Below are 9,083 nucleotides of genomic sequence, written 5' to 3'. Positions count from 1 at the left end.
GAAATATATTGAGAAAGTAGAGCGTGTAATTACATCCCATTAATCAAAATCATGTTTACCTCGGTTAGTTGTATATTAAAACATCTATGAGTTATCAAATATATATAGTGTCCCCGTCTTTCTATTATCTAACAACAGTAAGGGTATATATCTTAAATGCAAGAAATCCATTTTTGGAACTATTTTGTTTACAAATATACAGTAGGTTAATGGGCACACGTCAAAGGGACCGTTCATTATTGTGACTGGAAACGGCGTTCATGTCACACCACCCATCAGTAATGCCAGTGTCACAGATATGAAATTTTGCTTTGTTAAGGCTGAAAATATATAAGTAGTTGCAAAGAAAGGCATAATCATGCTTAGTGACGATGCTGAGTTTTTCATCGCACCAAGCTGTTGCTTAAGTAAAGGAATGCATGTTGTCCAGACAAGCCATATGTCGTTGTGAATAGCTGATTTGTAAGGAAACAGCAGAAAACTGAACGAGTTGTCATTTTGCTTTAAATGTTAGCATATTAAGGGGCAATTATATTTTCTGACTCATGCCTATTTTATATAGAACATATGAAATATAATGATTAAAAAAACGTGTTATTTTGGACTTAACTAGCAACAAAATTAACTCTAAACAGCTGAATTTAAAAGAATCAGGGGTACTCTACAACAGGGATAGATCACTCGCTTGCTTTATTTACCATTTGTACTAATTAACGTGAGCCTCGTCATGCTCCAACGCACACAGTGACTTGTGATTATCCCTGGTTTAACAGAATTTCAGCCAGTTTATTGTATCAGTTGGAATTTTACAATAAATGAATGAATCATAGTAAGAATTTAAGAGCAAGAATTATGTGAATGAAAGAACGAAATAAAGAAAAAGAATAAAAGAAATAAGTACATATGTGAATGAATTAAAGAATAAATGATACTCCGCGGCCTTCCCTCCCAAAACACGTTAAAGAACGCAAAAGTATCGCATGAACACGTGCTAACATCAGCTGTCCTTTTAAAAAATCTACTTTGAGACATTTTTGTTTACATTAATAATTAATTCAGATATCTTATTGCATGTGGGGAATGGAATGGACATTAACAAAATGTTAACTGACACTGTCACACTGCCCTCAAAAATAAAGTGTAAAACTGTCACAAAGCGTTCTAAAACACCTTTCCAGTTTTGTCAAATAATAAGATCAACAAGAAAGAAAGAAGTTATGGAACTATAACCCTCAAGCATCAATGACGAGTCAGATCAGATCGGCAATATGTCATATTTTTCTCACACCTCAAATACACCCTAACATTTTGTTTCAGATTATGGATCTATCACTATTACGTGCAAACACATTTCGCCTGATAGTATATTTCCCTCATAAGAATTAAAGGTGTATGTGAAAGACGTTTTTGAAGTAATTACTAGAAACACTCAAACAATGGCGTATAGTATTTTAATGGCGGATCAGAGCAGATCGGCAATATGTCACATTTTTCACACACCTCAAATACACTACAACATTCTTTTTCAGATTATGAAACTATCACTATTACTTGCAAACACATTTCACCTGATAGTATATTCCCCTCATATGAATTAAAGGTGTATGTGAAAGGTGTTTTTGAGGAAGTAACTAGGAATACTCAAAACAACGGCGATTAGCATTTCAATGGTGAAATGTCATAATTTTCACACACCTCAGTTACACCCTATCAATTTTATAAGTCATAAAAGTGTCACTATTACTTGTAAATACATTTCAACTAGAGGTATGTTTTCCTTCCAAAAATTAACGAATGTGTGAAAGAAGTTTTTATCGGCACAATTTAGTCTATCTTCGCGGTGAAGAATAGATGCCAGTGAGCTACATCATACCGACGTGAAACTTTACTACAAATCTACTGGCCTAATACGGACACTGATACCAATTGTTTGACTTAACTTAAGTGACAAAATAGTTAACCTATCTTCTACGTGTTGGATTTCAGTTGTTATAACACTCAGCGAACTTAATCAGCTGTTGGAAATAAACCGGGCTCAATCTTAAATACTACGCTGCCACCATATTGGTTACACTGGTTACGTAACGACCCGAGACATACGTTCAGCGGCTTTTCGAGGAGGTTCTTCTCCCCCTCTATATAGGCTCCCTGGTAGAATAGATTATTATCGGAATGGTATGCAAAACCTAATCACTCGCACCGCAACCAGCAAAGAAAAAAAATCAATATTGATAAAAACAGATATGTCCATGAGATATAATTGCTGAGTGTGTTGTTTTCATGTTTTGTTCAGTGTATTGACCGGGGTTGTAAAACAGCTGACATGCGAGATAGCATGTAGGGGAGCTTTCAGTCAGCCTGACCGTCCTCAATGGATAGGCATTATCAAGCTTATCATGTAATATATACATTTATTCAGTTCTTTCAGGCAGGTCAGCAAAGAATACATTATCCACAGTGGGCCTCCATTCCTCACTATATGTTTATTTACTAGAGGTTTAAGTAAATATAGACACGTACACGTTATTGCGTCCATGCGAATCAGCACTATTGAAATTCGTGCCTGACAAAAGTACTGATGTTCCATCGCTTCTCTCACAGCTCAGTTTCATTCATTTTCGTCAGTGCTTGAATGAAATATAGTGTACACAATATAATAGAAGCGTATGTAAGTCTAGATTGACTTGAACTGTCGAACCAGTGACCGATAGTGTGAACAAACGAAACTGACGTCTTAATAGGTCGGTAGGTTTTCCCGGGTAAAATTACGCTGTTATCAATGAGAGAAAAGCCTTGATAATTGCTCTAATTTACTGTGTGGCCAGGTGTGGATTTTTTATTCGACGGGCGTTTTGGGGGGAGGTAATTAAAGTATTTAGTGATCCTTCATTGTTTCGAGAAGGTGGCGTCGTCTAGAGGTTAAAGTGTTCGCTCGTCAAGCAGGAGACCTTGGTTCGGTATCTACATGGGTAACTTAACTCACCCACTCACTCACTCACCCACTCACTCACTCACTCACCCACTCACTCACTCACTCACTCACTCCGTCGTTACTTATAAGTCCAATCGCCTCCCTCTTTTTTGGCAGCTGTCTGCCCGAGAAAGATGTAAGTTTCTAATTCAGCCTAATAAACCTCACCAGACAGTACACTGATTGCTCATCTATGGACAGTATTGCCCCTATTGCAGGTATCTTGGTTTCACTTGGTGTTATTTTTGCCAAATGGCATTCACTTTCACCACGGTCGTACTGAAATACATGTGCTGTGTTGTGCCAGTTGTGCACGAGATATGCATTGATCTGAATATTCACAATGCAATGGACAGTACTGTTTAACAAAAACACTGATCTATATGATAATTACAACTGTTTCAGTAAGTATGCATCTGCATTACAAAAGCATACAATCTCCTGCTGTATGATGGGAAATTGATGGAAGTTAGTGTGTGGCCAGGTGTGGTTTTGGTATTCGTGGCGGGACGATTAAAGTATGTAATCTTCATCCGTTATTACGGGGCGGTGGTGTGTAGCCTATAGTGGTTCAAGTGTTCACTCGTGAAGCCTACGGCCTGGGTTCGATCCCCACAAGGGTACAATGTGTGAAACCATTTCTGGTGTCCCCCGTCGTTATGTTGCTGGAACAGTCTTAAGAGCAGCATAAAACTGAACTCACTCACTCACTCACTCACTCACTCACTCACTCACTCACTCACTCACTCTCCCATTACATAAGTCCTATCGCCCACCTCTTTTATTTGGCAACGATCGATATGTCCGAGAAAGATTTAACATTCTTATGCAACCTAATAACCCTCATCAGATAGTACACCGATTGCTCATCTATGGACTTTTCCTCGGTCCAAATTTCTTTTCGCGGGTCCATAAAACAAATATTGACCTCAGCCCTAGTCCATAATTGTCTGTTGGTACGCTCCAGACAACATAAAATAATAATTAGAATTTGGTAGGTTTGTTGTTTAAATCCGCTCTCAGCAATATTCCAGCGCTATGTAGGAGGTCTGTAATAACTGGAGTCTGGACTAGACAATCCAGTGATCAACATGATGAGTATCGATAAATACTCTGACAGTGCCACTACCAGTTCCAAAACGTGGGTATACAGAATGCCAAGTCACAATATGGACTTCGAGAATGGAGGCAGGCAGCCCGCAGGAGATGGTCTGTGAGGACAGTGGAACTCTAAACATCTCAGCCCTGGTTCGTGTAGCCGACAGAAATCTGTCACGTAGGTGACGTAGGACGATTTGACGGTCTTCTGCACGTGACGTCACACGTGGACAACCCGACCTTGGGCGATCAGAAGTTGTACCAGTTTGTTGTAGACGACCTCACAAGTCGTACACAGTACTACGGCTGCACCCCAATGTTCTTGCGACGTCAATAACCGATCTTCCCATTTGCAACATGCCAACGGCACGTTCACGTTGCACATTTGAACTGTGGTTTAAAGGTGTTTTTTTTCAGTTCTTGAGGCCAACGCAAACACGTGCAAATGAAGAAAGCTTCGATGCGAAGATCACGTGATAGACTGCACATGCAAAACCTGATTTGGTACTAACGTCATTTGCACGACCAATGGATGGGGTTGAGTGGGTTTTGCTAACGTTTTTCTAGAGTCGAAAGATAGGGAACCCATTTCGGATACACAGATGTATCGTCAGAGAAAAATTATTCATTATTTTTAAAATTACATTTTGTGACGTTTCCTTTTTGACTCTGTATATAAGGACGTCCACAAATTATTCGTCCTGTAAATGTGAGGTTTTCGGATTGACGGGGTTACGATTAGGGATGTTTCCGTGTACATGCCAGTTAGATAGAGGCTACCCTGTCTCCCTTTAAGTGAGTGGGTGAGTTGTGTTTTAGCGTCGCGTAGAACAGTATTCCAGTTATATTCCGGCGTTTCTACTTGATGAGAAGGGATAATTCCGAGTGATGCAGGTCTCGGGTGCAACTCCATTCTAACAACTCGCCCCTCTCCGTGGCCTACAAGACTATCCGGCTTGCCGAAATGGCACGAGTAGTTACGACTGGCGTAGCAATTACCCTTTCGTTATTATCCGACCACCACGGATATATAATTCCCCAAACACAGAATAATAATCGGAGCGAGCCAGGATTTGAAACCACGATTACTAGGTATGGACATGCTCAAGGGGCGCATCTCCATACAGCGAACACCCCAGCGAACGCAACACATTGTTTAGATTTATGACAGAACGGTCCATATTGAGTGTACGATGTCCTGTTTTCATCTGCGATTACAAACCATGCCTAATCCAGTCTGATAGGTTTAATGTAATGGATATTTTGGTATATTTCATAATATGTTTATATTGCTTTGTCAGCTTACTATTGGGCAGCTGGACGCGGACAACCGAAAACCTTCCACGATGGTATCTGCGGGGGCAAGGGGCGTCACTCGGACGTTGGTGATTAACAAGCGCTTCCTGTAGACCGTCATTTCTCATCCGGGGCCTTCCTTGAAAAAATAAATCCCTCTTTGAGTTTATTTTTTTCCATCCTACTGAGAAACACCATCTTCAAGAACACAATTGTCGATTTGCATGAAGATCACAAGATGGATTTCCAAAAAATCACTCCTCAAAGATCAGCCATATCGACTGATCTGTTGTATGGCTTGGCATTCACATAAATGCCACTCACATTAACTACTTAATCATTATTTTGATTTATTATCTAAATCAGTTACTAGTTCTCATAGATGAGTATTAAATATCTGCATACCAGTATACGGGCCCATGTGTACAGTGGGCAGGGCCGATGCTGCTATATCAAACAGCTGTTGCGTCAGTGATACATAAATTTGTCCACGCGGAATGTAACTGGTTTTATGTCTGTGCCTATGCGCAGTAATGGCTAGCGTAAGGGAAGTCTGTTTAAACTGCCACTGTTGACGGAGACAACAACATTGCCCACGCAGACACAATGGAGAAGTAGATGTCACAGTTTGAATAATCGATACGTCTCTCGTGCACATTTGTAAGAGGTGGTTCGTCTATTGTAGCGCTAATTTACTCCTGTTGGTATTTGGTATCGCCTATAACGCTATTATTTAGACTCATGATACATCACTGCATCACCAAAACACGCTAAAAACGTGTGATATGTGTTAGATTGGTTAACATTTAACTATTTCAAAGCACGTGGGGTACACTTGTTAAGCGGAAAGCATTACCGACTCCTATAATCGATAGTGTAATGTGATGTCTATTTGAGTGATGAGGTAAGCATCCACACTGACCATGACCTCTGATATATTCGTACTATTTATATATATATATTCATTTTTATTTCGACCAGCTATCATCATACCTCGCATCTATACGATCGTTATAGGTGGATTTGATGAGTCAGTGTTGTTACACAGTACCACATGTACAATCATTGTCAGCTATACACCAAACATATCGTGTATAAAGAACCTATATACATCCGATAATTGACTGAACGTTCAAAGTGTCAGTTCATAAACTGTGTCCAAACCATTTCTCACTACCGTTACAATATTTTTGCCCTCGGAAAATGAAGGCATATAACACGGTATCATCATTGATAAATTTGAACAAATTTTGAGACATGTTTCAAGTGTTGAATTGTGGATATTATATATATCAATATTGAAGATGTTTCCAATACTGACGACTATCATCCGACGTGACTGGTGAAGTTATACAGCGAGTGTATGTGTGTGTGGATCTGAGGCTAATCTGTTAGGGTATATATACAAGTTTGGGTATATTAGCCTAAGAAAGGTCTCCGCGTGTTCTTACTGACAACTTCAAAATCAACACGTGGTTACTACGTCACGATACCTAACTTCAATGGTTTATCGATTCGTCGTTTTATTTTACACCAAACAACACTTATTCCACCAAACATGTATCAGTGTACTGACATGAACGAGATACTTCAGCTCTATGCAATTGCCTACCTGTAAATATCCTCCTTCGAACATACGTATAGTAGAAGTCAAGATCGGGTTCAGCAAGGCCGCTCTCTTCCTCCACCTTGGTTTTGTTCGGAGACAGAAGATTCTCACAGAAGAGAGAACGACATAGCATTCTCAGTTGATCCACCCTTCCTGAGGCCGCCAGGATGGTGTTCAGTGTTTAAACATCCACACTCATCATGAAAGTATGACGTTGAATATTCATTGTGGACAACACAACTTGTCAAGTCATATCACAGTCCCTGCACAGTCAGTTCGTTTATTGAATTTTAACGCCGAGGTAGAGTTACGCGTTTTGAAAAATACACTCGATGGCAATTAGATTTAAGTCACATGTGAAACTGATATGCCACATGTTCATATGTGGAATATAATACTGCCAACTGAGGTATGATTATCTGAAACTGTTGTCATATCGTTCGTGGCAATGTTTTGCCATTTTGTTGTTGTAGCTTTTATATATTCACCTGCCCGGGAACGGCGTGGCTGATTCCTAATTTGATGATAATGGCATTTCAAACTCTCGTTCATGTCACAATACACTGTTACTGGAGCATAAATGAAGCTTCAGTGTTTATATATGGTAATGTAATTAAATATCTGCGTGTTAGTTGTGCGTGATTTAGATGCATGAGCAATATTTCAGCGAGCCAATAAAAAATTGGCGCTGTTACATGGGGGAATCGAATGCTGAGTAACCAAGAGGACCTTTACTTGAAACTGAAATGTCACAGGCCCCAAAATTCATATCTATAATCTGAATTAGTTCTGAATGTTCGTGAATGGTTGCACATTTGAGGAGCAGATTAGGAATGGTTTTCCACAACTCATGTTTGTCGTAGGAGGCAACAAACGGGATCGAGTGATCAGGCTAATTGACTTATTTGAATCAGTTCATCGTGTTCCTTTTGCGTAGACTGATGCTCATGATGTAGATCACTGGATTGCCTGGTCCAGAATCGATTATTTACTGACCGATGAAATATTGCTGTGTGCAAACAAACAAACAAACAAACAAAAAAAAACCAAACAAACAAATACACCATTAAGAACTACAGTGATCGCAGCTCTATAACTTCTAATAGGTACCACTTCGATTCTTGTTTTCGATGGGTTCAATGTGTGAGGCTTATTTTCTGGTGTCCCCCGCCGTGATATCGCTGGAGTATTGCTAAAAGCGGCGTAAAACCAAACTCACTCACTCTTGTATTCGAAGAACATATATGAAGTTTTCATGTTCATAAATTCGGTGATAGACCTTATGAAGGGGAGAAGAGGCAGAGGTGTTTATTTATTTCCTACTTTTGATCATATGTTTGCTTTCATGTTTCTTGATGATGTGTCATATATGGCTGATTTATGTCTACAGCTGCAAACAAGATCTTTGCTCTGAAGCATTATTGTGACCGTTCGGGTATGAAAGTAAATAAGTAAGTAAGACCATAGGTAACGGTTTTTTGTAATGGTGGTCAATTGAGGAAATATGAACGATGGTACATGTATTTCTATTACATGTTGTTTCGTCATATAAATACCTTGGTCTTGTTTTTACACCCAAACTTTGCTGTTTGCTTATGTCACACAGTATCAAATGTATAATCTTTGTAAGCTACACAGCTGAAAGCTAAAACTAACATATCGTCAAGTGAGGGACAGAATTCCCTTACAGTAGAGGCAAATAAAGCATCAGTAGCTGTTCATACTTCGTCAAGGAAATTTAGCAGTTTATCGTGTAAGGACGTGTTTTAGACAGTTGATGCTACATTCGTTCCATATTGTGTTATGGGTCACAAGTGTGGGTGTAAATTATTGTAAGAAGATTGAGTGTTCAGATTAAATTGTACAGATGGATTCCTAAAGTTGGCAGGAATACTGTAAATACTGTGGTTCTTGGAACATATGGAAGAGCCCCACTTCAGCATGTATGTATAATTAGAGCGGTTAAGTCCTGGACAAAACGTATCAGAATGAGCGAAAATAGGCTGCCCTTGCAATGATATTATATGATGTTATCACAGGATGAAGATGGAAGAAGAAATTGTGTTTCACATTACAAATACATTTTTCTTAGATGTGGCTTTGCTTGTG

Source organism: Haliotis asinina, chromosome 5, assembly GCF_037392515.1.
Source record: "Haliotis asinina isolate JCU_RB_2024 chromosome 5, JCU_Hal_asi_v2, whole genome shotgun sequence".
In the NCBI taxonomy this organism is placed as follows: domain Eukaryota; kingdom Metazoa; phylum Mollusca; class Gastropoda; order Lepetellida; family Haliotidae; genus Haliotis; species Haliotis asinina.
Note: the sequence above shows the minus strand (reverse complement) of the source record.